The sequence below is a fragment of the Saimiri boliviensis genome, chromosome 1 (assembly GCF_048565385.1).
Source record: "Saimiri boliviensis isolate mSaiBol1 chromosome 1, mSaiBol1.pri, whole genome shotgun sequence".
Taxonomy (NCBI): domain Eukaryota; kingdom Metazoa; phylum Chordata; class Mammalia; order Primates; family Cebidae; genus Saimiri; species Saimiri boliviensis.
The window spans coordinates 40,089,414-40,116,357 of record NC_133449.1 but is presented as its reverse complement, the minus strand read 5'-3'; the positions used below and the strand labels follow the sequence as shown (position 1 = coordinate 40,116,357).

General features: G+C 38.9%; 1 protein-coding gene across 24 annotated transcripts in view; it reads left to right on the top strand.

Moving 5' to 3' along the window:
- Positions 1-26,944, top strand: part of SLC8A1 (solute carrier family 8 member A1) — a 517,065-nt gene that overhangs the window by 135,609 nt on the left and 354,512 nt on the right. For 2 of the 24 annotated variants that reach the window (XM_074396347.1, XM_074396337.1), the window contains exon 1: positions 24,914-25,093. The exons of 21 other annotated variants lie outside the window; for them this stretch is intronic. The gene's annotated coding sequence lies outside the window, so the exon portion shown is untranslated. Of the gene's footprint in view, positions 1-24,913; positions 25,094-25,135; positions 25,423-26,944 lie in introns of those variants that run through there. One more of the 24 variants, XM_074396348.1, reaches the window with a different exon arrangement.

Sequence of the window (26,944 nt, the reverse complement as noted above, 5' to 3'; positions counted from 1 at the left end):
CTTTGGCATTTGGATGGTGCTTGAAAAGTTGAAGGTTCGTTTCTAAGACATTGTTTAATTACCATAAATTATTTTCTTTTCGACAGCGTAGGGGAAAGAAATAGGGATGGGACTGGGAGAAGGAGCAGGTGGATCATTTTACAGACAAATAACTAGAAGCACTAGGATTGAACTGATTTGCTCACGTGTTCAGAAGGCTCTAGTACTAGGGAGCTGCAACACTTCAGTTCTCAATCCTGGACTACAACGCAAGGCTTTCTCTCTTTTAAGATAAACAACGTTTTCTTCAGATACCATGGTAGTTCAGACTATTAAAAATAAACTGAGAAAGATCACATTGTCCAGGAAATTTATTATTTAATGGGATCTCCGTTCCTGTTTTCAGAAAATAGTATTAAATGTTTTTAAACATTAAACTTGACAAATAATACATGACGTCGTTGTGGACAATATTATGTTTGTTATAGGAAAAATGCACCCACAGAACAATCATCCCTGTATTTTCCAGATCCACCCCTACACACAAAAAAATCAGAGATAATTATCTGATAACTTTTATTCATTGATTTACTGATTCATTCACTGCTTCAAAAATATGCAGTAGGCGTTAAATTTGCTGCCGTAAATAAAGGAGTGAAGAAGACTCCCTGTTGAAAGTTGATTATATCAGAAAAATCTGAAATGGGTGACCGCCCCTCCTAGGTACTCTGCCAGTAGCATTTTACACTCTCATGATAATTGTAATGACTTCCCATGGTCTTCAAGGCACTATATGATCTCTCCCTGAACTATGCTGCTCTCCTTCACTTCTAAATCTCTGTCATTTATTTGGCACCAACCACACTTGCTCCCACTATTTCCTCTGAAGCAAATAGGTCCAGTTTCTTCTGACCTCAGGAAATTACTATTTCCCATGACCTCTGTCCAGACTAATCTTGCCCCATAATAGACTCTCCTTTACTTTATTCAGGTCTCTGGTCAAATGCAATCTGCTCAGTGACGTCTTCACTGAGCACCTTACCTAAACCTCCTTTCTGTCACTCCTAAAGCTCATTTTTCCTTTTTATATGCTTCATTACTATCTAACATTAGAATTATATCTTTGTTTATTTTCAGTCTTTCCCAGCTGAAGGCTGACTTTATTTCTCTCTCCCTAAATGAATGAATTAGCTCCAGCAGGTATCAAAAATGCTTGGTGTCCAGCAGATACGAAGGAGGGATAAAGGTCCAAGGTGTCCCTGGAAACTGAAACAGCGCTGCTTTAGGCCTTGGGTCCAGAGTTTCTATAGGTCCCCTTTTGAGACAGACAAGTGAAAATTGATTGCTGTTGCAAATTCAATAATAGGATTATATGAATGTTCCACAGCTAACCTCAAAATGCTTTAATGGACTTATAAATAATGCTTTCTATTTTCATTATTTATTTTCATGCTTTGTGCCAAAACCATACCTCTTAAAGAAAAAAACACGTTTGGGAATATGTTAAGGTTATTATCTTTTCAACAGAAAACTACTTAGAGCAGACACATTCTCCCAAAATCCTTTTCTATGATGTTACACATCATAGTAAGTTATGTCTTTTGGGGGAAAATAGAACTGAAAATAGAATCTAGGGCTTTGGCAATGATCTAAGAGAATGCCCTAAGGTTTATTTCATTTTTTACCTAGCCATTCTAAGATGAACATTCTCAAAAGTGTAATTTTGAGACCCTTCAGCAACTAAGCTGCTTTATTTTGGTAAATGTAGTTATTTTTGTAAAAATATGTATTTATATATTTAGATAAATGTATATGTATGTATGTGTACATGTACATGTATGTATATGTACAAGTATGCATGTATTTATGTTAGTACATAATGGATATATTGTTACTTAAAAATGGATTAAAAACTAATAAATTCTCAGTTTTAACTTCAAATACAATAAATACCTACAGATATTACTTATAGAAACAAAATATTTTGGGGTCCTCAATAATTTTTCATAGCAGAAAGAAGTTCACAAAGTTTGAGAACTGCTGCTCCAAGACATTAAGACACCAAGTCAATTCCTAGATATATTTTTGAAAATTAAACTTAAAACGGTAAATACATATTAGTAACCTCCATCACTTTAGTTACATACCTTTACCAGGACTCCCAACAAAATAATGATTTATTTTTGCATTTGTTATGTCTTATTCAGCATAGGTTTTTAACGTAGACTCAGATGATTGCTCCAAAATATTTGCATATATAAACAAAGTCTTACAAACATAAATCCATGGAAACCAATAAAAAGTTTCATAATATAACGCTGTAGCCATGAGCACAGGCTCTGAAACCAAACTGTCTGGATTTACTCAATACTCCTGTGCTTCAGTTTCTTTAATGATAAAGTATGAATAATATTAGAATCTAAATCAAAGGGCTGGTAAGGTTAAGTAACTTCATACTTAAGAAGTATTCAGAACAGTACTAGGCACATTAATAATTGTTAGTTGCTGTCATAGCTAATTTACTAATGTTAGCTACCATTACCATCATTATGAGAATAGTACCAAAATATAAGCAGGAACTCTGGAAGCAAAAGGGGAAGTAGACATTAAAACCTTAGGAAGAAGTGAGATGTCAAAAAATTTAATGATAAAGTTAATGAAATTGAATGATAAAGTTAATCTTGCCATTGAGGCAGTTTCCTTTTCTGAGAAACCATTCATGTTTTTGTCCAAGAGTAAACTTCCCTTTCTGGCACTTTAACCACTAATCACATGATAAGGCTACATTATGCAGATTAAATACGTGTCCTAAAGAAGAAAACAAAGACTGAACTTATGGAAATTAGCATTTACAGGAAAGACAATCTGTTTATTCCTAAGTATATCATTTCCTGATAACACGTTTCCCATGCCAGAATGCCATATATTTAAAATCATATGCCTGGAGAACAATTGTTCTGATGAAGTACCATGAGAGTCAATGAAAGCCAGTCTTATAAGAAGATAGTCTATTGAGAGAGGCAGTTCTCAACATTTGCACTACAGAAAGGATGGCAGCAAGAATAATCTTAGATGGAATGTTCTAGATTATGTAAATTATTTTTATATTTGCCCTATGACTGTAGCTTGTGGAAGTTATATTTTTGGCAAGTTTTTGATACTCAATGAATTTGTGTCTATATTTATATTGAATATCAAGTCATATTAAAATTCAGATCAATAAATATATTTTTCAAAGTGGAAGGATTTGGTTTAATGTAACAATAAACTTCAGATAGAGTTCTCTACCCATCTTGCTTGAGGAAATGAGTTCTCCCCTCTGAATGTCTAAAAGAAAAAGTCTATATATTTCTATCAGAAAAAATATTTTAAGTCTATTTAATTCTACTTCTTAGCCATCTCATTAACACTGTAATAAACAAGCCTACTAGCCTTTGTCTTTGACAGACAAGACTGCTCTACGTGGCAATTCATTTCTTATTCAGAACAACTCTCACTCATTTGTTCTAAAAATATTTATGGGCCAGACACTCTTCTTAAAAAGTTGAAATATAGTAACAACAAAACATGTAAAATGTTTGCCTTTACAAGACATATTATTTGGGAGGAAGGCAGATTAATAAATAAGTTAACATTATGTATATCAGAAACTGTTGTGTGCTATGGAGAAAAATAAAGCAGGGGAGAGGGAAAAGAAGTGTTGAGATGGAGATGAGGAGATGCTAGCTGGTTAAACAGTTGAGGGATGGATATTCCCAGAAGCAACAGAAGAGGCAGGAGAGGAAATTTTAGGAACGTTTGTACTTGGCTATAGATTGAAATTTGCTCTCTGGAATTACACCAAATAAATGTAATTTATTTATCATTAGGTATTTTTCTAGGTCTTTCATTTTTTAGTCTAAATATCTTCAGTTCTTTCTTCATTTTCCATGCGCTGTGATTCTTAGGTCCTCTGTATGTCAGGTCTTTTTCCCTTGGACATACCCAGTCAGGAACACTACACTCTGGAAACAGAGAACATGAAAATTATGACCCTCCTGCCCCCTACTACCATTTTGACTTCTAACATGAGCAGCACTGCCCTCAGGTTACCTTCCTGATTTCCAAATCTAAGTTATCTCTCTCCTCTTTGTATCATCTGTGCTGTATTATGCTGTATGGTAACTCACTTTAAACTTGACACGCTCCAGGGTGCCTTCTAAGCCATGAGCTCCAAAATAGCAGATAGTAGGTATATTCTATTTCATCTTTGTTCTTGACACCTGGTAGGTGCTTCTAGTAGACTTAATTGCATGACTTATATCTCACAAATCTAGTAGTCTCTAAGTTTAGATTCCACTGATTGGTTATGTTAACTCTATGAGGACAAAAAGTTTTATTATGTTTATTAATATATTGGCAGCACCTAGAATGGGCATGGGCCATTGTAGGTATTGAAAACACATTTGGGCTGGGCATGATAGTTCATACCGGTAATCCCAATACTTTTGGAAACCAAGGCAAAAGGATTGTTAGAAGCAAGGCATTCGAAACCAGCCTGGACACATAGTAAGCCCTTGTCTCTAAAAAATATTTTTGACCAAAAAACTCACATTTGTTGGAGAACTGTGCATCAATGAAACAGCCAGATGAGTGTTTGGTGACAACAGATAGGGCTGTGATCATTGGCAAATAATTCTAAAAATTCAGACATGTTAATATAGTGCTTTTATATTTGATCAAGTGTTTGTCATGTTTGTTCTCATATCACCTCTAATTCCGTGGAGTAGGGAAGATGGAATGTTTCATTTCCATTTTATAAAGGGGGCAATTTTATGACGCTCACAGAGATTAAAGGAATAATTTGAGTGATCGAAGTTGTTAGGCTTTAATCCACATCTTCCAATTCAAGCTTTTTTTTTTTCTTTACTCCACATTATCCATGTGTAAGTTTATGCAGGGTTGTCATATAAAGTGGATATTTTCTTAGATGAAAGTCAGAAGGTCACCTTTGGCAGCACTTAGCCTTCCATACCACTTCGACTCCTACACTTCCATATTCCATGTTTATAATTCCCTTGGTTCAGACATAGGTCAAGTTTGTTCATGGTCAACAACAGTCTCCTCCCTTCTCAAGCAGAAAGTTCTCTATCCTAATATGTTTGATGCCCTGCCTTTTACATCTATTAGATGATGTATTGTAGCTGGATGAACGTATTATAAATTTTTTACTTTTTAAAGATTTCCCAGTATGATACAGAAATATGTGTTTTGAAGTTTTGTCTTACACAATTTTGATTAAAAAATGGACCTTGTCCTACCTTGCCAAAGCTAGCTCACATTTTGACTATTTGTAATTTCAAAAAAACATGTTTTCATTTATTGCAATTGCATTAATCATTTCAGATTTTCTGTTAACTTTTTTTCCTTGTGTTATATGAATAGGGTATTTCCAGACAGATGCCTGAGGTCAGTGACTTCTTATTCTAATAAAGGGTGGGCTGCTTCTGTATGACTGATGGAGAAACATTATTTTTAGGCAGCAAAAGCAAGTCAGTGTGCTTTGCTTACAGTTTAATACTGTCTCAGGCCATAGGACGTGGGGGAAGTAGTATGCCCCTATTTCACGGGGGCTGAAACTATGCTAATGCAGTGAGAGTTTAGACATTGATGGATGAGGTAATCTATTCCCACCTCATATGGCGACAGAGAATTAAGTAGGATGTTGTCTGTGTGATTGTCACAGAGGCTTGTCAGGTAGGACTTTCAAGGTAGAAAAGAAGGAAGTGTAGCTGAGGTAGAAATGCAGTGATCAAGCAGGCAAAGAGCAGACATTGAAGTAAAAATCCTGGGTCCAGGACACTGCTTAGGAGCTGAGGGAACATGAACTGTTTTTCTTCCCTCTAAAATAAGGTTGTCAATACTTATGTCAGAGGGTAGTTCTAAAGATTAAATTGCATAATATGTAGTCTCCATTAGCAGTGGCAGAAGTTTCTCTTTCAGAAACTAAGCCTTCAGTAAAAAGCTTCCAGCAGCCACTTCTGTGTCAAATCAGCAGTTTCACAGAAGATAAAAAGCAGCAAGCCTTCCCCTTTTAAAAGCTGGATTGTAGAACTATAGTAATAGCAAAACCACTTATCTGTCTGTAATCTGTACCATGATATTTAAGGGAAAAAAACACAGTGGCATGGGTTACACTTAAGTGACAAGGATCTTTTTTATTACCACATTGCAAATTGATTTAACTGTTTGTCAGTTAAACAAGTGTTTTTATTATTGGTTGAAAATGCTTCCATAATTATAAAAGATAAAATTTTAATTTTATTTTATTGTTAATTATAAAATAATTATTAATGAAAATAGAAAAGATTATTCAAAAGCCACCATCCAGAAGTTGACAAACATAGGTAATATTTGAGAGGACAGTCTTTCATTTTTTTGCCATACATATATCTATAGCTATACATATAAAATTATTCTTTTTACAAATATAGGATCTCATTATACATAATATTTTATAACTTGCTCTTAACACAATATATGTTTATATCAATATAGATCTATATTGATCAATACATCATTCTGTTCATGTCAATATAGATTTACTCCCATTTTTAATGAGTTTCCATGGTTATCATAATGTCTTAGCCTACTGTCAGACATTTAAATTGTTTTCAGTAATTTTTGCTATAATAAATGCTGTTTTGAACTTCTGTGCCTTTATTTTGTGCATAGTTTTCATTTTTTTCTTAGGATAATTTACTTGAAGTAGAATTATTCTAAGGCTATGCTTACTTAAAATTGTATAAAACTTGCTAGATTGCCCTACAGAAAAACCTATTGTGATTTAAACACAATGGGAAACTTTGAAGTTTCCTTAAAGTGTAGAGCATTAATTGAAAGACACTGGGTTTTAATGCTATTATCCAAAGGTAAAACTATGCATTAAAATGTGGATTAGTTACAAAGAGAGAAAATAAGAAGAGTGTGCAGAAAAACAGGGGAAGAGCTTGCATAAGTAGAATTCAGTGAAAGTATTAAAGCAATCTCCAAACTGAACTTTAGGACAACCAGAATAATAGTTGATGAGGGAAAGTTCTTTTAAAAATCTCACTTAATAAATGATAAGTGACTATAGTTTTAGAATATTAACATTTTGAAATCACCAAGGAAATAAAGGATCTAGGCAATAATTAGCAATAGCTGCTGAAAACATTAGATGGGAAGGTTTTTATTAAATGAATCAAGTTGACAATACCTGAATACAATGACAATTTTAGCAATACAGAGTGTTAACCAAATGTTAGTTTCTTCTTGATAAGACAAAATAGAAGATATATACACAACAAAGTCCATGACACGTTCTTGGCTTGTAAACATCTAACTTCATAGGAAGGACAGGGGACAGAGAAATTCATGAAAATACAGAAATGCAATCAGCAAATTCTAGAATGTGTGAAACTTGATCGAACAAAAACTTTGTTTCCTCAAACATTAAATTGCAAAAAAAAATTAAAAGGAAGGGAGAGTAGAATTTCTAAACATTGTTTTATGTATTAGTCTGTTTTCACACTGCTTTCAGGAACTGCCTGAAACAGTAATTTATGAAGAAAAGAAGTTTAATTGACTCGAAGTTCTTCAGACTTAACAGGAAGCATGAATGGGAGGCCTCAGGAAACATACAGTCGTGATGGAAGGCAAAACAAGGACCTTCTTCACATGGTGGCATGGGAGAGGAAGTGAGGAAGGAAGCCACACACTTCTAAACCATCAGAAATCACTCACTATCACGCAAGCAGCATGGGGAAATGCATCCTCATAATCCAGTCACCTGCCACCAGGCCTCTCCTTCAACATATGGGTTTTACAGTTTGATATGAGATTTGGCTGGGGACACATAGCCAAACCATATCATTATGTATGTTTAAAAGGTATTGCAAACATATTTAATGCTTTAATGCTACTTGAATCACTATTCTTTCAAACCAACTGCACACATATTGTTAATGAGAACTTTGATGAGATTATGGAATTATTAACTTTTTAATAATATTTTTGCACTTATGAAATACAGATTTCTTTTAGAAGTATAAATTGAAATCTTTACTGATGAAAAATATTATATCAGTATTGGCTTTACCCTCTTTTTTATTTAATTCATTTATTTTAGATACAGAGATAAGGTCTTGCTATATTTCCCGGGCTAGTATCAAACTCCTAGGATTAAATAGTCCTCCCACCTCAGCCTCCTGAATAGCCAGGATTATAGTCATGAGTCACCACACCCAGCCCAGGATAGGCTTTAAAGTCATAAAAGGTGAAGGGTAAAAAAGAGAGGTAGATGCAAGAAAATTGAGTACCAGTTGACAACTGATGAAGCTAAAGATGGGTATGTGTGTTTGTTCTACTATTCCTTCTACTTTGTCCATGTTTGAAATTTACTATGATAAAAGAGGGAAAAAGTATTTAAACATAGATTGCTATATAATTAAGATTTATACACATTGGGAATACACAAAACACAGAAAAGAAAAGCAACTTTTAATTAAGCAGAAATTAAAAATAGAAAATTGTAATAATCTAAAAATTATTCATGTTTCAAAAGGCACTTATTTAAACTTAATGAGCAGTGCTAAGAATTACGTAGAAAGACATAAGAAGTCTTCATAATTAAACTGAATGAATGCCAATTAGAACTAAACTGTTTAAATGGACAGAAAAGAGCATATTTCTGTCAAGGCCAATAATAGTAATATGTAGAATATACATAAACACCACTAAATTTCACTTATTTTTAAATAAGTAAATGCTTAGCACAGTTATTATTATGTTAACATTATTTTTCCAGAGAAAAATGAATGACTATACTTTATACATGATAAAATAATAGTAGTGGAAGGGAATAATAATAATTCCATGTCACTTCGTATGTGAGGCATAATATAGATCAAATGGTGTATTATGGATAGTATCCTTTGAAACCAAATGTTAAACACAGGTTTTATGTCATAATATCTCAATGTTTAAATGGGTAAAAGACTGAAATCACTTCAACATTCTCATTTCATAGACAACCACACTGAACTCTAGGAAGCTGACATGATTTGCTTAAAGTTACACCCACAGTTAATAGTGAATACATTTGGCTTATTTCTATGCAGTCTTATGATCATGTATGAAAAAATTCTTTACTCCAATTTTGTTGTCAAAAATCACTTTGTGAAGATTGCAGAGGTGGGAACCATAAAATTTAATATTATTAACGTTAATAGATCAAGATAGTGAACATACTAGTGAATGCAAAAGTGTTACAGAAAACCACCATTGTTTTTTCGGGAAAAGAGGAAATTAATTGAGATTTAATTAAAGTGGACAGCATTCTGAAGGGAATAACAAGACAGACACTATGCAGTTAATTATGTGAATGTCAAATAGAAAGACATACTATATGACCTTCAATTAAGAAAGAAATTGTCTCTAAAAGGAACAAAAAGGCAGCAAATCATTATTCTGTGGAAGGAACATAAAAGGAGACAACAATAGCAGCTGCCAATGTTTTTAATTGAGAGAAAGATAATTTAGAGAAGCGAATAAAATTGGTCTGACTTTTGTCCTCTCTCCATCTGTACTGAATAGCAGTTAATAGCAGCATCTTCATCCCCCAACCCCCATCAGAAGCAGCTCTATAGGGTACTGCTTTACAGGGCAAATAGTTTCACTATGAGTTGTTTCTTTAGTAACGAAATCAAGTTCACACACATCAATGCTCCAACACAGTCTCAGCTCTATGCAAAAAGACAGCATTTTCAGATAGGCAGCTTGGGGTTAATAGTGGAGACTTTGGACAGGTAAAAACTGAAGCTGAGCAACCCTTCTGGGAGTCAGATCCATATGCTAAGAGGCATCATAAGCACTGTGCTCTAACCAGCTTAGCCTCTAGCCAGCCTTGGGTATCCTCTCCAGTCCTCTCTACAAAGGCTTTAATTATCTGTCCCTACTGGTATGCACCAGGTGGGATTTCAGTTTCAAATAAATCCATCTTTTAAAGCTCTTATGTCACTTCTCTTCCTTCCTCTGCACATTTGTTTTTAAATAACACATTCCTGTAAGGTATATAATTTACTAATCTCAATGTCTAGGCACTTTTATATTTAATGCTGTCTTGGCTATTTCTAATGGGTTGATGTCAAGTAATTATATGTAGTTTTTCAGGTGTGTGGATATGTGAATGAAAAAAATTAAACAGCATCTATTGAAAATAGAGTCCAAGTCACAATTTTCAACATCAATGCTCCTTAGGGAGAAAAAAGAGGACACATTCGACTAACCAACATGAATTATTAGGTATTATAATATGCACAGCATGGGCCTGGGTACTGTGTAATGCAAGAGGGTAAAGAATCATATTTCCTGTCATTTTTGAGCACTTTATACTTACTGCGCTACAAGATCCTCATAATATAGAAAGAAGATTAGTATTCTCAATTTGCAAGGGAAGCAAGACTCAGAGCAGTTGTGGATTTACCAGCACCTAATTCGTACCAGAACTGAAACTACATATTCTTTTCATACACTTCAGACTTATGGCAGACAGCTGATCATCTTATTGGATGCAAAAGCTATAGAGGACCTTTAAGTCGTGTTTTAATAATATTATTGAGTGTAGCCCCAGTGAAGCTTCTTCGGTGCCCCAGCTTCCTGATGGGTGTATTGTTCTAGAAAATTTTTAGTAACTTTTGATTGAAAGAGCCTCATTTTTGAAATCAACTCAGTCCTATTTATTGTTAAATGTCAATGTCATAATCAATTCAAATTTCTTTCCCAACCCCCCTGCCTTTGCCACAGTGAGCTATCTTTTTTAACTCTAGGGTAGGCGTCCCCAAACTTTTTACACAGGAGGCCAGTTCACTGTCCCTCAGACCGTTGGAGGGCCACCACATACTGTGCTCCTCTCACTAACCACCAATGAAAGAGGTGCCCCTTCCTGAAGTGCGGCGGGGGCCGGATAAATGGCCTCAGGGGGCCACATGCGGCCTGTGGGCTGTAGTTTGGGGGCGCCTACTCTAGAGAATTATAAATGTGAAGGTATCAATTCCTTTGGACTCAATTCTCCCTTCGTGTTAGTCTATTTTGTGCTGCTATTATGAAAAAATACCTGAGACTGGGTAATTTATAAAGAACAGACATTTATTTTCTGACAGTTGTGGAGTCTGGAAAGTCCACAGTCAAGGTGCTGGCATCTGGTGAGGGCCTTCTTGCTGTGTCCTCACATAGCAGAAGCCAGAAGGGCAAGAGAAGATGAATACAATGTCCTCACATGACAGAAGTGCAGAAGAGAGCAAATTCACTCTCCAAAAGACCTTTCTATATTGGCATCAATCCATTCATGAGGGTAGGATCCTCATAACCTAAACAATTCCAATGCAGCCCCACCTCCCAATGCTGTTGCATTAGGGATTAAGTTTCCAACACATTTTATTTTAAAAATAAATTTTAGAGGACACATTCAGATCATATTACTTGCTTTATAACAAATATGCTATTGTATCTTATTCTGAAATAAATTAAACATATAATATATTCCATGTATATATATTTAAAATTCTATATAATGACCTAACTATAATATAAAAGGGAAATAAATGGTAACATTTTATTTACCATTTACTTAATGGTAAATCTATATGTTAACTAATATATAAACACTCAGATAAGACCACACTAAAAGAGATGATACAGTAATGGGATGCTTGCACCATTATGTATAACTACCCCCAAGGCAACAGCTATAAATGCTTAATAACAGGTAACATTGCCATCAGTGAAGTGATTTTTATCAAAATGGTGAACAACTCTTGTTAAATTCCAAGTAAAACAAAGTACAGTCTTTCTTCAATATATACAGTGGTTATATTCCTGGAAAAATCAGAGTAAATGTAAGCATGTCAATATGGCATGAAGGACAACTGTCTATGGTAGGAGACTGTCCCATACATGGCAAGATGTGTTGTATCCTTGGCTCTAGCCAAATGAATGTTCATAATAACTTTCATATTATTTTGACAACCACAAAATATCCCATGAATTTTCAAATTGCTCCCTAGGGAGTGGTATAATCCTAGCTGAGAACTTCTGCTCTAGAGACTTGGAAAGAAAAGAGATATTAACTACCCTCTCACCCACCCTTTTTTCTCTATACCTCTATAGTGTTCTGGCACAGCCAGGGGCAGGAGAGGAGTAGGGAGAGACACCTCTTGTAGCAAAGCCTGCTTCTGATCAGTCTCATTTATTATTTGATCAGTGTGGTTAGATCAAATACTCACCTGTCCCCACTAAGACTGACTCTTTACTCAGCATCTCTTCCAGGCACTGGGGGAATTTACATGTGACAATATTCTTCTAGGTGACCCCCACCAACTGGTGGCCTCACTCAAAATACAACCCATGTCCTATAGTGGAGTCCTTGGCAGGTCTGCAGCTCCAGTGTCATGCCCACACCATAACCCCACTTCTCAGACTGTTTTAAATACCTCTCCAGTGACAAACCTCACACCACTCTATTCCTCCTCTGTAGTCTTTCACTAACTCCAGGGATATATGGTACAGAAGAAAGCTGGAAGCTAAGATTGGGAATCAGATGCCAGTTTCTCCTTCTTATAATCTTTAAAGCAATTCTTTTGGAACCTCTTCCCTTTACCTCAGAGAGAAACCAGTGGGTCCTCTCCTTCACAACTCCTAACGGAGTGCAAAGTAAACTGGGTCTAATTGTTGTTTGCTTTATATGCCACAGTGGAAAAATCTTAACTGCAAACAAAGAGTTGGAAATCAAGGAATCCTTTAAAGTTATGAAACTCATTGTCTCTATGCTAGAATTAAGCCAGTGCTGTTTTTGTTTACATTGGCTACCAGTATTTCTTCTTTAGGGAATCTCTCTGAACCTATTCTGGTTCTCATGCCTATTCTCATGCCTGTAATCCTAGCACTTTGGGAGGCTGAGGTGGATAGATCACCTAAGGTCAGTAGATTGAGACCAACCTGGTCAATATGGTCAAGCAATGTCTCTACTAAAAATGCAAAAATTAGCCTGGCATGGTGGCATGCACCTGTAGTCCCAGCTACTTAGGAGACAACTGCTTGAATCCGGGAGGTGGAAGTTGCAGTGAGCCAAGATCACACCATTTCACTTGCACTCCAGCCTGGGCAACAGAGCACGACTCCATCTCAAATACACACACACGTGTGTGTGTGTGTGTGTGTGTGTGTGTGTGTATACTCTTTAATCATCCTCCCTTGTCTGTAAGTCTGAGAGTAATTTAGAACAGCATATCAAGAAGGGATATAGGCAAGAAAACAAGATTCCACCAAGCAATCTGAAAAGCAGTCTGGTGGATAATTCTGGTCATTGTCGCAATTACTGATAATCACACGGGAGATCCCTGACAATATAAGACACTGCCTCTCACAGAAGAAAAAAAAAAAAAAAACTTGTCAGGAAAGGCACAGCAATGAAGGTAAAATCATCCCTAGAAAATATGACTTAATTTGTTTTTAATTTTCCAGTTGTCAATTCTCCCCTTAATAATTAAGTTAGAAGGTATTCCTCTAAACCCTGTGTTGAGACAGGGAAGTGCAAAAAGACAGACAAGTTTAGTTACCGTAAGGCTATTGTTCTATAGTGAAACTAAGGCAATTCCTTAGAATAAAACAGATAAGAGTCATCCTGATCTTAAGAACAAAAACAAAAAATTAAGCCCTGTGAGTTCAACATGGACTCTCCTTACCTTGCAGCCCTCGTGGACACCCTTCTCTCCCTCACTGGCTGTGCTTTGGAACCTCCGACCTTTCAGTTCCTCAGCTGCATCTCATCTCAGGGCTTTTGCATCTGAAGCTGCTTCTGTCCTGGGCTCTACTGAGCTCTCTTCACTGCCTCCTTTCCTAGCCAGTGGCTTAGTTATTTGGAGCTTGACTTTTGGAGCTTGACAGACTCCCATAAAAAGGGTTAGCTCTCTCTTTTAGAAAATGTCAACACCCACTCTCTGTGTCTCCCTACTGCCACTTATCACAACGTTAATTAAAAAAGAATTGTATAATTTGGTTAATTAGTTTTCTTCCCCACGATTAAAGCCTTGCGTTTTTTACTGGTGATTCCTTTATGTCTAACACAGGACCTTGCTTAATGGTCCCTCAAAAGCTACTCAATAAACAAGTGAGTGAATGAATGAATGATTTTTATCTGTGCTAATACAGCTAGCAGGCAACTACCAAAATTCAAGTTTATTCCCAGAAAGTTCAACCTCATCCCTGCTGCTTTATTTTATTTATTTGATACTGGATCTCACTCTGTCACTCAGACTGAGTGCAGTGGCTTGATCTGGGCTCACTGCAGCTTCAAACTCCTGGGCTGGAGTGATCCTCCCACCTCAGTCTCTCAAGTAGCTGAGATTACAGGCATGCATCACACCCGACTAAGTTTTGACTTTTTTATTGAGATGAGGTCTTACCATGTTGCTCAGGCTGGTCTCGAACTCCTGGGCTCAAGCAGTCCTCCCATCCAGGCTTTCCAAGGTTCTGGGATTACAGGCATGAACCACCATGCCCAGCCTGCTCTGATCTTCTCTAATATGAGACACTGCCTCTCACAGAAAACAACAACAACAACAACAAAGAAAAAAACAACAACAACAAAGAAAAAAACAACAACAACAAAAACTTGTCAGGAAATTCATTAGGTATTTTTCTAATACTAGGATTCATATATAAATCAAAAGTTATTTATTTAAATAAGCTTACTTAAATTTAGTTATAATGATTAAAAATTAAAAAGTATTAAATTTATTTAAAGTAGGATTTTACTTTAAAATGACAGAATAAACATCTAAAAATCTAGCACATTCTTTTCATTTTATAAATATATCTTATAATATCAAGTACTGTTAAATTAACACTAGATTTCTTATAATGAGGAATGTATAGTGTTTTAATTTGTGTCAGATTAAGAGTGTCAGAAAAGTTGTCAGAAATACAAGAGGTTGGGGAGGGATAACATGGGCAGAAATGCCAGATATAGGTGACTAGGGGGATGGAGGCAGCAAACCATATTGCCATGTATGTACCTATGCAACATTCCTACATGTTCTACACATGTACCCCAGAACCTAAAGTGTAATTATATATATATGTATATATATATATATATATATACACACACACACACACACACACACACACACACACACACACGAAAAATCAGAACTGTTTATCTTTGGACTTGCTATCTAACAAATAGGATTGCTTTTTGAATATATATGATCAAAAGACAAAAACATTTGATTAAATGTTACAAGTATATTAGATTTCCTTCACTAGTCTTGTATATTTCTGAAATAATAGTAAAATCTAACTTTCTAAGGGAAGTTAGGGGCTCTTTATAAAATCTATACTTTATCAGACCTGGCTTTCACTCACAGTAAATTGAAATGTCTGGTGGTTGTGCAGAGTGGGAGGGCAGAAAGGAGTTTTCATCTGCTTCTTACTTGCAAGTCAGTTCTATGTCATAGAAAGAAGACCAGATATTCTCAGATTGTTATAATCTGTTTAGAAGCAGCGGCACACTAAAGAGGGACAGGCAGTGGGAGCAGTAAATCCACGTGCAAAGGATCAGAGGGTACATTGTTTGTAGAGAATTTAGACACAATAATAAAACCAACAAAGGGTCCGTCTGCTTTTTATTGCCACCATTCATCATCTCAGTGGTGAAAGATCCTCTCTGTCTGGTAGAGAAGATTACTACCCTCCATCCCCACCTTGATCTGCCAGTCTTAAAAAGGATTATTTTCCTATAATAGTAACAACTTCATAGAAATGATGTGTTCCAGTTGAAACCATCCAGAATGATATTCATCTCAAAATGAAAACTCAGTACTTTTTTTTAAAGATTGAGCTGAGAGGTAATAGGATTCTGCTAAGAATTGGACCAAAGAGAAAAATGGCTATATTCTTCCTTTTCTTCCTCAATAGTTGTTTAGAGACCTTTTACATGCGTCTCCTTCGAGATTATTTTACTAATCTCCGCACTGGTCTCTTTATCCCTGGTCATGCCCACTTTAACAATTTCAGACATGCTGTCAAGATTTATCTTCATAAGTATCTATCTGGCCATAGCACTCACTTCTTCAAAAAGTCCTTAGAGTCTAATTTTACCTATAAGACTAAATTCCTAGAGACCATGGATGGTGTCTGATCCTTTTTTTAAGTCACCACAGCACTTAGTTCATGGCTCTGAATGGAGTAGTCAGTCACTATTTTCTGCCGGAATGACTTAAAAATTAAACCAGTAATCTGCTACAAAATATATATTAAATGATTGCCCTATAAAGTAGCATGTTCCATTAAATTGCATCATTTATTCAATATATATTTATTGATCATCTGTTACAAGTGAGGTATGCACTTTGCTGTGTTGAATAATTTTTCACCCAAGCTCTGCTTTTCCTTGAGCAAAATTCAGTGTGTGTGTGTGTGTGTTTTTTAACAAAAGAAACAGGAAGAAAAAAATTTAAAACCTCTCTTAAGATCCATGAGATACATAATTCATGTATCTATTTTAGGCTTCAAATCTGATATCATTCATTTCAAAAAAGCACAGTATATGAGTTGTAATTTGCTTTAGCCTGAGTCTCTAAGTAGACTTGAAACTAAGTATATAAGACTGCAAATAAAAGACCATTGAGGTCAAATAAAATTTACAAAAACAATAGGTCAGCTATTATTTCCATGGGTATTTGCAAATTTGCAGTTGGTGATTTTTCAGTAATTAAATATTTGGCCATAGTTACAAGCCATGTATATGAATATGTGGGTTTGTGTAAGAGTGTGTGTGTCTGTGTGTGTGTGTGTATTGTGTATAGTATAATTTCAGGTAAGAATGCAGGAAAAAGGAAAAAGAGGTATGATGGACTCGTAGAAAACAGCACTAGGGCCAACATTAAGTTACACATACATGATTCCCACAGCCTCCCTGCAATACTGCCCCACCAATGCTGTTGACTGTGTGGCAAGAGGCTCACCCACTAGCACGTACTTATAAAGTTGGCCATCCAGGACCATTAATAAGATGCTACAATTTAAACCAAAGAGGCACTCAGAATTCTTGTGGCAACCCTGCCTTAGAAGGAGCAGTTATTCTATGTACATCTCCCATGAACCAAAAACTGCTCTAGATGCTGAGGATATAAATGTTCAACTAGAAGGGGGCCTTACAGTAATAGACTGAACTTTCTTGATTATATCCTTCAATCTGCTTATGTATCTTTGTCAGGTGAATTATATTACCCACTGTGGCCCCTTAGGGACTCAGAAAGACCCTTAAACATTTGTAAGTCCTCTTAAATTTCCAAGAAAAGTCCTCATTTTTATATTCTGTGAAGTAGCGAAATTTGATGGAGCAGCAGAAAGAAACTGAGTTGTGCCAGATGTAAAACAGCTTTATCACTTATCTTTGCCACAAACTAGCTATTTGACCTTAGGCCAGTGGTTTTCAGCCCTGGCTGACCCTTAGAACCATATTAAAGACAGACCCCTGGTGGCAGTCTGTCTTTTTGGAACAACTCTTAGATTTATATAATATGAATATGTTCCTAAATGCAGTAGTACAAGTCATATGGCCATGCGTCTGCTGCTAAGCCTGATAAAGTCAGATGGCTTTGAGGCAGGAATTCCTAAAAACAAAACAAAAACGAAACAAAACTCAAGGCAGGGCAGAAACAAAATGTTGTAACAAAACATAATACTCTCCTGTATCACTGTATCTGTTTGGGACTCTCAAAAAAGGGACGGTGGTGTCAACAGGAAATCTTAACTTCATTCAAGTCTCTGCAGAACTGACCACCTAAACTAGTATTTTCCCAAAACCTTTCTATTCCTTTTTTCTTGCTTTTTTCATTTCATAGCAGTATCTCCATATCCACATGACACCCTACAATATATTAATTTGTTTATTGTGCATGGATTAATCTGGGTAATATAATTCATCTGACAAAGATACATAGGCAGATTTATTTTGCTTTTTGCCTGTTGTATTTTTCACTAGAATGTGAGTCCCAGGAGAGTAGAGACTTCTACTGATGTTTTCACTGCTGTCTCTCCAGTGTCTGAGAGAGTGCCTGGCCCAGTGTAGATCCTTATAAATATTTGTTGAAAGAATACATAAAGAAATGAATGAACAAATGAATTAATGGCTACTCTCAGCTGTGTTTTATTTTTCTCTGGTCTGCCCAGGTTTTTTCCTTTAATAAGAGTTGCTTGATGACTGATGTTGGACATAGGAAACTTACAGGTTCCTTGAATCTTGAAAAATAATAAATAAAAATATAATAACACTCACAAACCCAATGCCTAGTGAACCCTTCTTAATAGAGGAAATAAGAGATTCTCTGACTTATTCACAAATTGGGCCAAATAAGAGCTGATAAGTAATTTCCAAGATAACTGACCAAGGGTCAGTTTACAAACTCAAGCCTGAGGCTTGGTCAGATTGCTGTCACTGTGTGGTTCCTCCTCCTGCAATGTCACAGACAATCTGTCTGTCATCACAGAGCAGGTGGCCAGGCAGAATACCAGGGTGGATATGGTGACTGTGTCAGCGAACCAGAGCCTGCACTGCAGCTACAAGGAGATGATTGCTACTAAGTTGCAGTTTGCACTAGAGAGAGGCCAAAGAGTTCATCCTATAACCAGAATCCTTCTTTCCATCTCCACCAGTAGAACAGTACGTGTTCTACTGATTCATCTCCCATACACCAAAAACTGCTCCAGATGCTGAGGATTAAACATTCAGCTCCAGGCATCCCCAAACTTTTTACACAGGGGGCCAGTTCACTGTCCCTCAGACCGCTGGAGGGCCGCCACATACTGTACTCCTCTCACTGACCACCAATGAAAGAGGTGCCCCTTCCTGAAGTGCGGCAGGGGGCCGGATAAATGGCCTCAGGGGGCTGCATGCGGCCCGCGGGCCATAGTTTGGGGATGCCTGAAGGAGGCCCCACAGTAATGGACAGGATTTCTTAATTATATCCTCCAATCTGCCTGTGTATCTTTGTCAGGTGAATTTTATTACCCACTTCGGCCCCTTAGGACTCAGAAAGACCTTTAAGCCTTTGTAAGTCCTCTTAAATTTCCAAGAAAAGTCCTCATTTTTATATTCTGTGAAGTAGCGAAATTTGATGGAGCAGCAGAAAAGAAACTGAGTTGTGCCAGATGTAAAACAGCTTTATCACTTGTCTTTGCCACAAACTAGCTATTTGACCTTAGGCCAGTGGTTTTCAGCCCTGGCTGAACCTTAGAACCATCTTAAACTTGAAAACAGAACAAAACAGTACCCAGACTCGACTTCTGACCAATAGGGACAGAATGTCTAAGAGTGGGACCCAGCTTTCAGTATTTTTTTAAACAACCTGGTTGATACATGTATATAGCCAGGATTTGGCAAATCTTTTCATACTTTCTTTCTCAGTCTGTAAAATGAGAGGAATCATAGCTGCACCAACTAGTTCACAAGGATTTCTTACATAAAAATTAAATTGGAGATGGCAAAAAATTTCAATGTCTACACAAGCAATTTTTGCTTTATTTTGATAAAGATACTCTTAGAAATGCTGAAACAAACCCAAAGATGACTTTTGTGTGACTGGATAATTCTTTTAAAAGAATGGGAAAATAGAATGCAGTTTTTGAACATGATTTGTTTGTGATTACTAAGGATTCTTTAGGTCACACTGTATGAGTATGAATTTTTAAAGGAATGAGAGCATACAGCTTCATTATTTCCAGACACTTCCAGTAGTAGCCGAATCAGCATCATTGAAATCATGGATTACAACACCCATAAGTTTAGTCTATTTTCCCCTTAGGTTTCATCTTCAAGGGCTACTGTCTGGATATTGTGGTAACCACTAAAACATTGGTAGCTCTCAGAAGAGTCTAATCAGTGACCAGCAATTGAAGATAGAGTGAGGGAGCTATATATCATAACGGGTGCCTTGGAAAGGAGATTTATGGAAAAGGCTGAAGTATAATCTCACAGGGACATTGCTTCTGAACTGGATTGTAGGGAACAACTGCCTGGTACAAAGCACCTCAGGGAATTCATCTTGAGTACCTATTTGATGGAGAGTCCTTGAGTCAATGTTGAGGAAAGTGTGTTGTGTAAACTTAGTGCAGAAGTTTATGCCCTACAGAAAAAGTTCCAGGTTAGTAAAATTAACCTAATGTGACAACCAAAATTTTAGTTGTAGCAGAATTTGTCTAAAAGGCTGTCTTTGAAATTCTACCCTTTTTAATAATAGAGATATAATAGAGATAAGATCAAATTGATACCCAGACATAAAGGAAAAGAAATATTGTGAAGGAGAGAAGAATTCATTCCCCCTTTTAATCAATCACTAACCACACTCTGTACTTACAAAATCAGAAAGTGCACAAGCAGCTTTTTTCTTTAAAGAGGTAAAAAGTACTCTCCTGGTGTAGATATGTGTATTTTTCTGGATTATTCATTGCATAGAACTCTGTATAATAAAAACAATAGCATAATCAATTTCAATAATCAGATGACCTGATTACATAGAATCTAATTATACAGAAATTTTAAAATTTACATTGATACCATGTTTATGAAACTTAACCAATAATAATAATAGCAATATCATTTCCTCACCAATTACTGCAATCAGAAACTATGCCAGGCATCCTATATACATTTTATCCTTCCCATAACACCTTGAAGATACTGAGGTTTAAGAGGTTAAGAAGCGTCCCCAAGGTCACACACAGCTGAATCTGAGAATCCAACACAGATATTCTGACTCTCAAGCCTTGGCTCTTAACCAATCTGCTATTCTTTTCTGACCCACTAATTAATAGCTCTACATAATGATTCTGCCATTGAGCTACCATTGGTAAAGTTGTGGGATAGAGACTGGATACTTCCTTAATTTAATAAGGGGCAGAAATGGAAAGCAGAAGTGTCAGGATTTTGTACAAGTCCAGTTCTTTAATGTCAGTAGCTCAAATGTAGGACTGCAGGCCTCTGATGTCCAAAGACTGTGACGAACTCATTGGCGACTCAGAGGAAGTGGCTGATCCCGCAGTAATGTAGAGAGGAGGAAGGCTGTGACTGAGTCTGCCAGGAAAGCTGCCCCCAGTCTGTGGACTGTTGCGCAGTAGCAGGGCTTACTATTGGGTGAGATTCAAGAGTGGTGTTCCATCGGTCAGAACAAAACAGAGAAGTAAAAGTTCAACTGCAGGAACAAGTCTCCAGGGAGGAGGAGGAAATGCACTTAGAAGTCAACAAAGAATTCTCAAAGTCATCCCCAAAGCAAAGAAAAGTACTCATCAGCAAAGAAAACCTAACGAACAAAACTGGGAACTCAGTGGTCCACCAGAGGTTCTTAGATATGGAAAAACGACTCATTCTAAGCTCCACTCACTAGCTAGGCTAGGGGTGCTATTATATAATAATTGTCTTATGTAGAAATCAGTATGAAACTGAGCCTATGAATGAGCAGATAGGTGATTGGTGAAGACTGGCAGAGTAAGAAATGAAGTCAGGGATGACTAAGACTATATCAACATCCTTCAGAACCCCAAGCAATGGGAGAGACAATAGAAGTACCTCTGATTTATGTAATTCAAAGTAAAAAACGAAAGGAATTTCAGTAGAGTATTGTGCTGGTTTTCCCTGTGATGAAAAAATTATCGAATGTTTTACTAAAATATTATTTTTAAAAATCTTGGTAACCTGATCACATGTCTAATGTTTCTATAGACTAGAAAAAAATTAGGGCCTAATTCACAATATTTGCACTTGGTCTGAAAATGAGTATGCTAGCTGATCCCCTGAAGGTTTCCTAGAAAATAGTTTGTGAACATCAGAACCATCTTTAGAATATATTAAATCTTAGTGATATCCCTGTGGAGTCCCCTGAATGATTGTGCCAGTGGAGACTGGTGACTCTTAATTCCAAGTCCAGAGGAAAGAATGGCAATCAATACGGAAGACTGCAATTAAGAAACACTACTGCTATTAGAATATAAATTGCCACCTTCCTCTGTACCTTTCTTCTTTCCAAAGCCATTGACTGCAGCAGCCTTACTTTTTCCTTTCTTAGAGCCATAGTCTTCCTCAGCCTTGTGCCTGTGATGTAGCCTTTGATAATTCCTGCAATAAAAACCCACTCATGTATGACATTTAGAAGGGAGGAAAGGTTTAATTTGCCTTGGGGCCCTGGAACCATTATAAAAATGCCTTTAATGAGAAATGAAAGGCAAAGAAAATTAAGGGCTCAGAAACGGACTGAACCAAAAAGGATGCCAAATCTCTAGTCATCAGGCTGCTTCTCAATAGTTCTAGATAAAGAGAAGACCATTTAGTGTTGTTGTTGTTTTTCCCAAGAATCCGAATCAGTCTAAAAGCAGTTTCAATTGGAAAAAAAGGAAGAATCAGGAGGTCCAAGATGTAGTCTTGCAGTTTCAATGATCACAGAAAAAAAAAAAAAAAAAAAAAAAAAAAAGTCAAAAGACAGACTTTTGGGATCACTGGAATATAGACATTTAAAGAATAGGACTCTTGTCACTCATATCACAAACATGCCTACAGTTTCAAGAAAATCTCAGCTTTCACTGCGTGGCTCATAATAGCAATAAGAGGCTACACTCTTTCCACAAAATCTGTTCCAATGAGGTATGGCCTGCTCACATTTTCATTTAATGTTCTCTCACTTCCTTCATTTAGCTGTGTCCTATTTCTCATGAGTGGAGTCTTTAGTTATGTACCTTCTTTAGTGTCATGCAGAAGGCAGCCACTTTTCTCTCCAAGCCCCTTTCATTGAGTGGGAGCCAAATATCTGTTTCTGATACTCCCTTAAATTCAGGGACTCTATATAATTTTTGGCAGAGGACATATTCTAAAGGAGAAGGTGAACTTCCATCTCTCCCCACATGTCATTCTGTTTATACCCACTCGTCAGTGCAGTCTATCCAAAAGTTTATGTGGGGAGGAGCTTCCAAAAGAACTTAACTTACAGCGAGGAAAGAAAAATGTTCTTAAGGAAGAGCGATTCCTGAAAATTTATAAGGCATGAAACGGCTTGGCTTATCCTCTACGAAGCCAGGGTCCATGACTGCTGGCAACAGACCCAACTAATTAGTGAGGTCCTCAATCAGACAGCATCAGCATCACTTGAACACTTGCTACAAATGCAGACCCCAGGCCTAGTCCAGGTCTATTGAAAAATAAACTGCAATCCCTGTGTGATTCATATTCACATTCATGTTTGAAGATTACTGGCCTGGAGCAGTGCTTCTCAACCTTCATTGCACGTAGGAGTCAACCAGGCATCTTAAAAACAAATTAATGATGCCTGGGGCCCACCTGCAAACAGTCAGTTAATCAGTTTGGGGGTGTGGCCTAGGCACGAGGTTGTTTAAAAACTGGCCAGAAGGTTCTGAGGTGCGTAGAGGAGTGAGAGCCACTGGCATAGAGGCAGAAGAGTCTGTTTCTTAGATTCAGCCGCTCTTTGTTGCAGAGGCAAACTGAGGTTCCTGGAGTTAGAAGCTCTCGTTTGTGGTGACTGCCCTGGTTGCACTGTAAGTACTGGGGGACGTCCCCACGAAAGAAACTTTCTGCCTGGTGCTCTGTAGGTCCCTCCTTCTCTCACCTTCACCAAATAGCTGCTCCTGACCACCCACACCTTGGCAAACCACACCAGTGGCCAATAGCAACTGGTGTTTTAAACATACAAACTTGGAGCCCCATTTGAGACCTCCAGCAAGAGAGTGCATCCGTTTCTGCCTCAGATTCTATAGCATCTGACTTCATTCCCAGGTGTGTCTGATGCACAGCCAGGTTTGGGAGCCCGTGAACGCCACAGTAGGTCTAGCCTTTCGCCACGTGAAGTCATTAAGGATGTGTAAGAATGAATGAACTGTCAAGAGTGTAAAGGTCTGGTGCAGTGCTCCTGTATTAATTATGGGCAAGTGATGTATTGGCAATGATAATGCTTCTCTTGGAAAGGGCAATGAATGGTTCGTCGATTGCTGCATTAGGTCTTTCCTAACTCAAGCCTCGGCTTTTACTCCTTACTGTAGTTTAAAAGCAGCATAGCTTTCACATGAAACAGCCTCTGGATCTTTATTCCCAGGTGAGCCGCATCTTTAACGGAAATACCAATACAGAGAATCTTTCCCTGTTCTTGGCAGGGGTACACCCTTCCCCCAGTATCCCTGTTTGCTTGTGTCAGCATCTAGTAGCCCATGTAGAGTTGTGCATATCTGATACGTAGGAAAAACACAGGGTGAGGATTAAAAAATCATTGCTATATGCCCAAATCCTTTTGCTAAAAGAAAGCTTCCTTTAGTAGAGGGGCAGGAAGTGGGGGAAGAAAGATAGCTGGATTAACAAAGTCAGAGGTGAGAAACGGGTAGGCGAGTTCGGGGTCAGGGTTTTGTCCGCAGATGAGGCGAAGAGGGTTTGAAAGAAAAGTTGCAGCGCCTGTGTGCTCGTGTCATCGATGGGCTGGCTGCGGGAGAGAGCGCTAGCGCGCGGCCAGAACGCACTGCGGGGCCGAGTGCCGACAGGAAATCGAAAAAGCTGCTCAGCGGCAGAGGCTGGGAGGCTCGAAGGGCTCCGCACACGCTTGGTGCTCCAGAAACGCGCCGGCTCTGCCCCGACGCGATCGCCCGGGGAGCCTGGGGGGGCGCGCAGGGGGCCCCGAGGCGTCCAGCGGCCGCGGGGCCGAGCGCGCGTGTGAGCGAGTGCGAGGCTGCGGGCGGGCGAGTGTGCGCGGGAGGGAGGGAGGGAGGGGGAGCGCGCGCGCCGCCCGGGCCCCGGCCCTCCCAGCCTCCCGGCCTCCGCGCCTGCCTCCCGCCCGCGCGCACCGCTGTCCGCCGCCGCCGCCGCCGCTCCCGATCGCGCCGGCGCTGCACGGGAGTCAGCCCGCCGCCGCCGCCGCCTGCTTTGTGCTTCCCACAGAAGATGGGAGCGACCTCTTCCTGATCGGGAGCTGTTTAAAGGAGGGAGTGCGCCGTGTTTCCTACTAGCGCGGAGGATCGGAGAAGAATCCATTCACACTCCCCAAACCAGGTAGGATCTTAGGATGGGCAGGCAGAAGGCATTTGGTCCGAGACCCAGAACTATTTTCCATTTGCTGCTCATAAGGCTACACTTCCTTCTGCTTTGGCAAACGAGCGGCTTCTAAATTTGTGTGTGTGTGTGTGTGTGTGTGATGTGTGTGTGCGCCTGCACATTTTTCTGGGTGTCCGCGCTCCTCAGAGTGAAATTGCTCGCGCTGGTGCGTCTGGGCGTGAGGGTGCCTGCTTGGCAGTGCAGGCTGCCGGAGGAAGAAAGGGCTGCTAAGGAGAGATGCTGCACCCTGCACCGCGCTGGGCTCTGAGGATTCAGGGCGCGAAGAGGTAAGTCCACCCTGAACGCAGCGCTGCTGGGGATCCAGCCGTCCCCACCCGCTGGACTCTTCTCCACGGCCATCCCTCCTCCCGGTAGGCAATCCCTGGGGTCTTTCCCCAAGGCCACACTTCCGAGCCCCCTCTTTTCCAGCGGGCGTTGGGTGCTCATTCACCACGGACTGCGGAGAGGAGGGAGGTGTGGCGGAACAGAGACAGACGAGGAAGAAATGTAGGGGGTAGCAGGGAGTGGGCTGCAGGGTCCAAGTCTCTGGGCGCTGTGCCTTGGTGTGCTTCGGGGATTCTGCACACACGGGCATCTTTCCCCAAGAGATTGGAAGTGAACTTTGCAGCTGCATTCTCTGCCTCTGGAGCTTTGCTGGCTCTTGGGGGAAATGGTCTGTGTTCTGAGATGTGAAGATATCCTTTTTGGCTCCTCCTTAATGAAGAAGAGGGCGGTCTTATAACTGGACAGCCGGCCAAAGAAAGCAAATCCGCCCAGGCGATGCTCTTGAAAATATAGTATGTGTGCATCCTTGATTCTTTAAAACCACCCCCTGCATCACCCCCCGCCACCCCCCACCACCCCGTGGATTCTGTTGCTGTGTGATGAATGGCTTGGGCTGGCAATTCGTATTTCCCTCTCCAGAGTGGCAGTGGTTGAGTTGAGAGCAAGGGTGATGAAATTTAACAAAGCATTTTTAAAAGAGAGCAATGTGCATGTTGTATGCAGTCACTGGAAAGTCACAGGCATCGTTTTAAAGCCCCTAAAACTGTCTCCTCTGAAGGCGCTCTGTATATCTCCTGCTAGTCAGCTACTAGTGGTTGTGAATATAACAATACAAACTTTGTCCTGCTGGAGGTGTAAAGACTAAAAAGAGAAAAAAAGGATATCAGTGGGAGGTGTAGTGGAAGAAGCTTTTTTAAAAATGACAGATGTGGTGAAGACAGTACAAGCGTCCTGATCATGGAGGAGCCTCTAGCTGAGTAGGTGGAGATTTCTGATCAGATCTGGTTAAAGGCATTGCTGGAGTATCTTCAGATAGGAGCAGTTGAACATACACAATCCGAGACTAGTGCGAAGATTTCCCAAGGGAACGAGGGAGTCACCGGGAGACAATTCTGAAAGTATACCTCTATTTCCCATGCCACCACCATCTCACACAGTCACACACACACACACACACACACACACACACACACGGACACACACACGGTTTCTCTTTCTCTCTCAAAGCTACTCCTGCAGCTAGTCAGAAAAAAAGGAAGATGTTTCATTCATTTCAAATGAGAAGACAAAGCCGGAAGAGGGATGATTGGTTTCAGGTTCCTCTTTCAAATCCTGTGTTACTTGGGTTGACCTCTCTGGGTTTGCTAAACTTGCTTAATTGGGAGGTTAGGCGGGTGTGAAAGCAGGAGGAAGGAAGGGAAAACTAGCTCCATGTTTGGGGCCTTGTGAGTGAGAAGGTGGGGGAGGACCCACTTATTTCTTCAAGAAGCAAGATATGTGCTCTTAGATGGTTTTCGTTTTAAA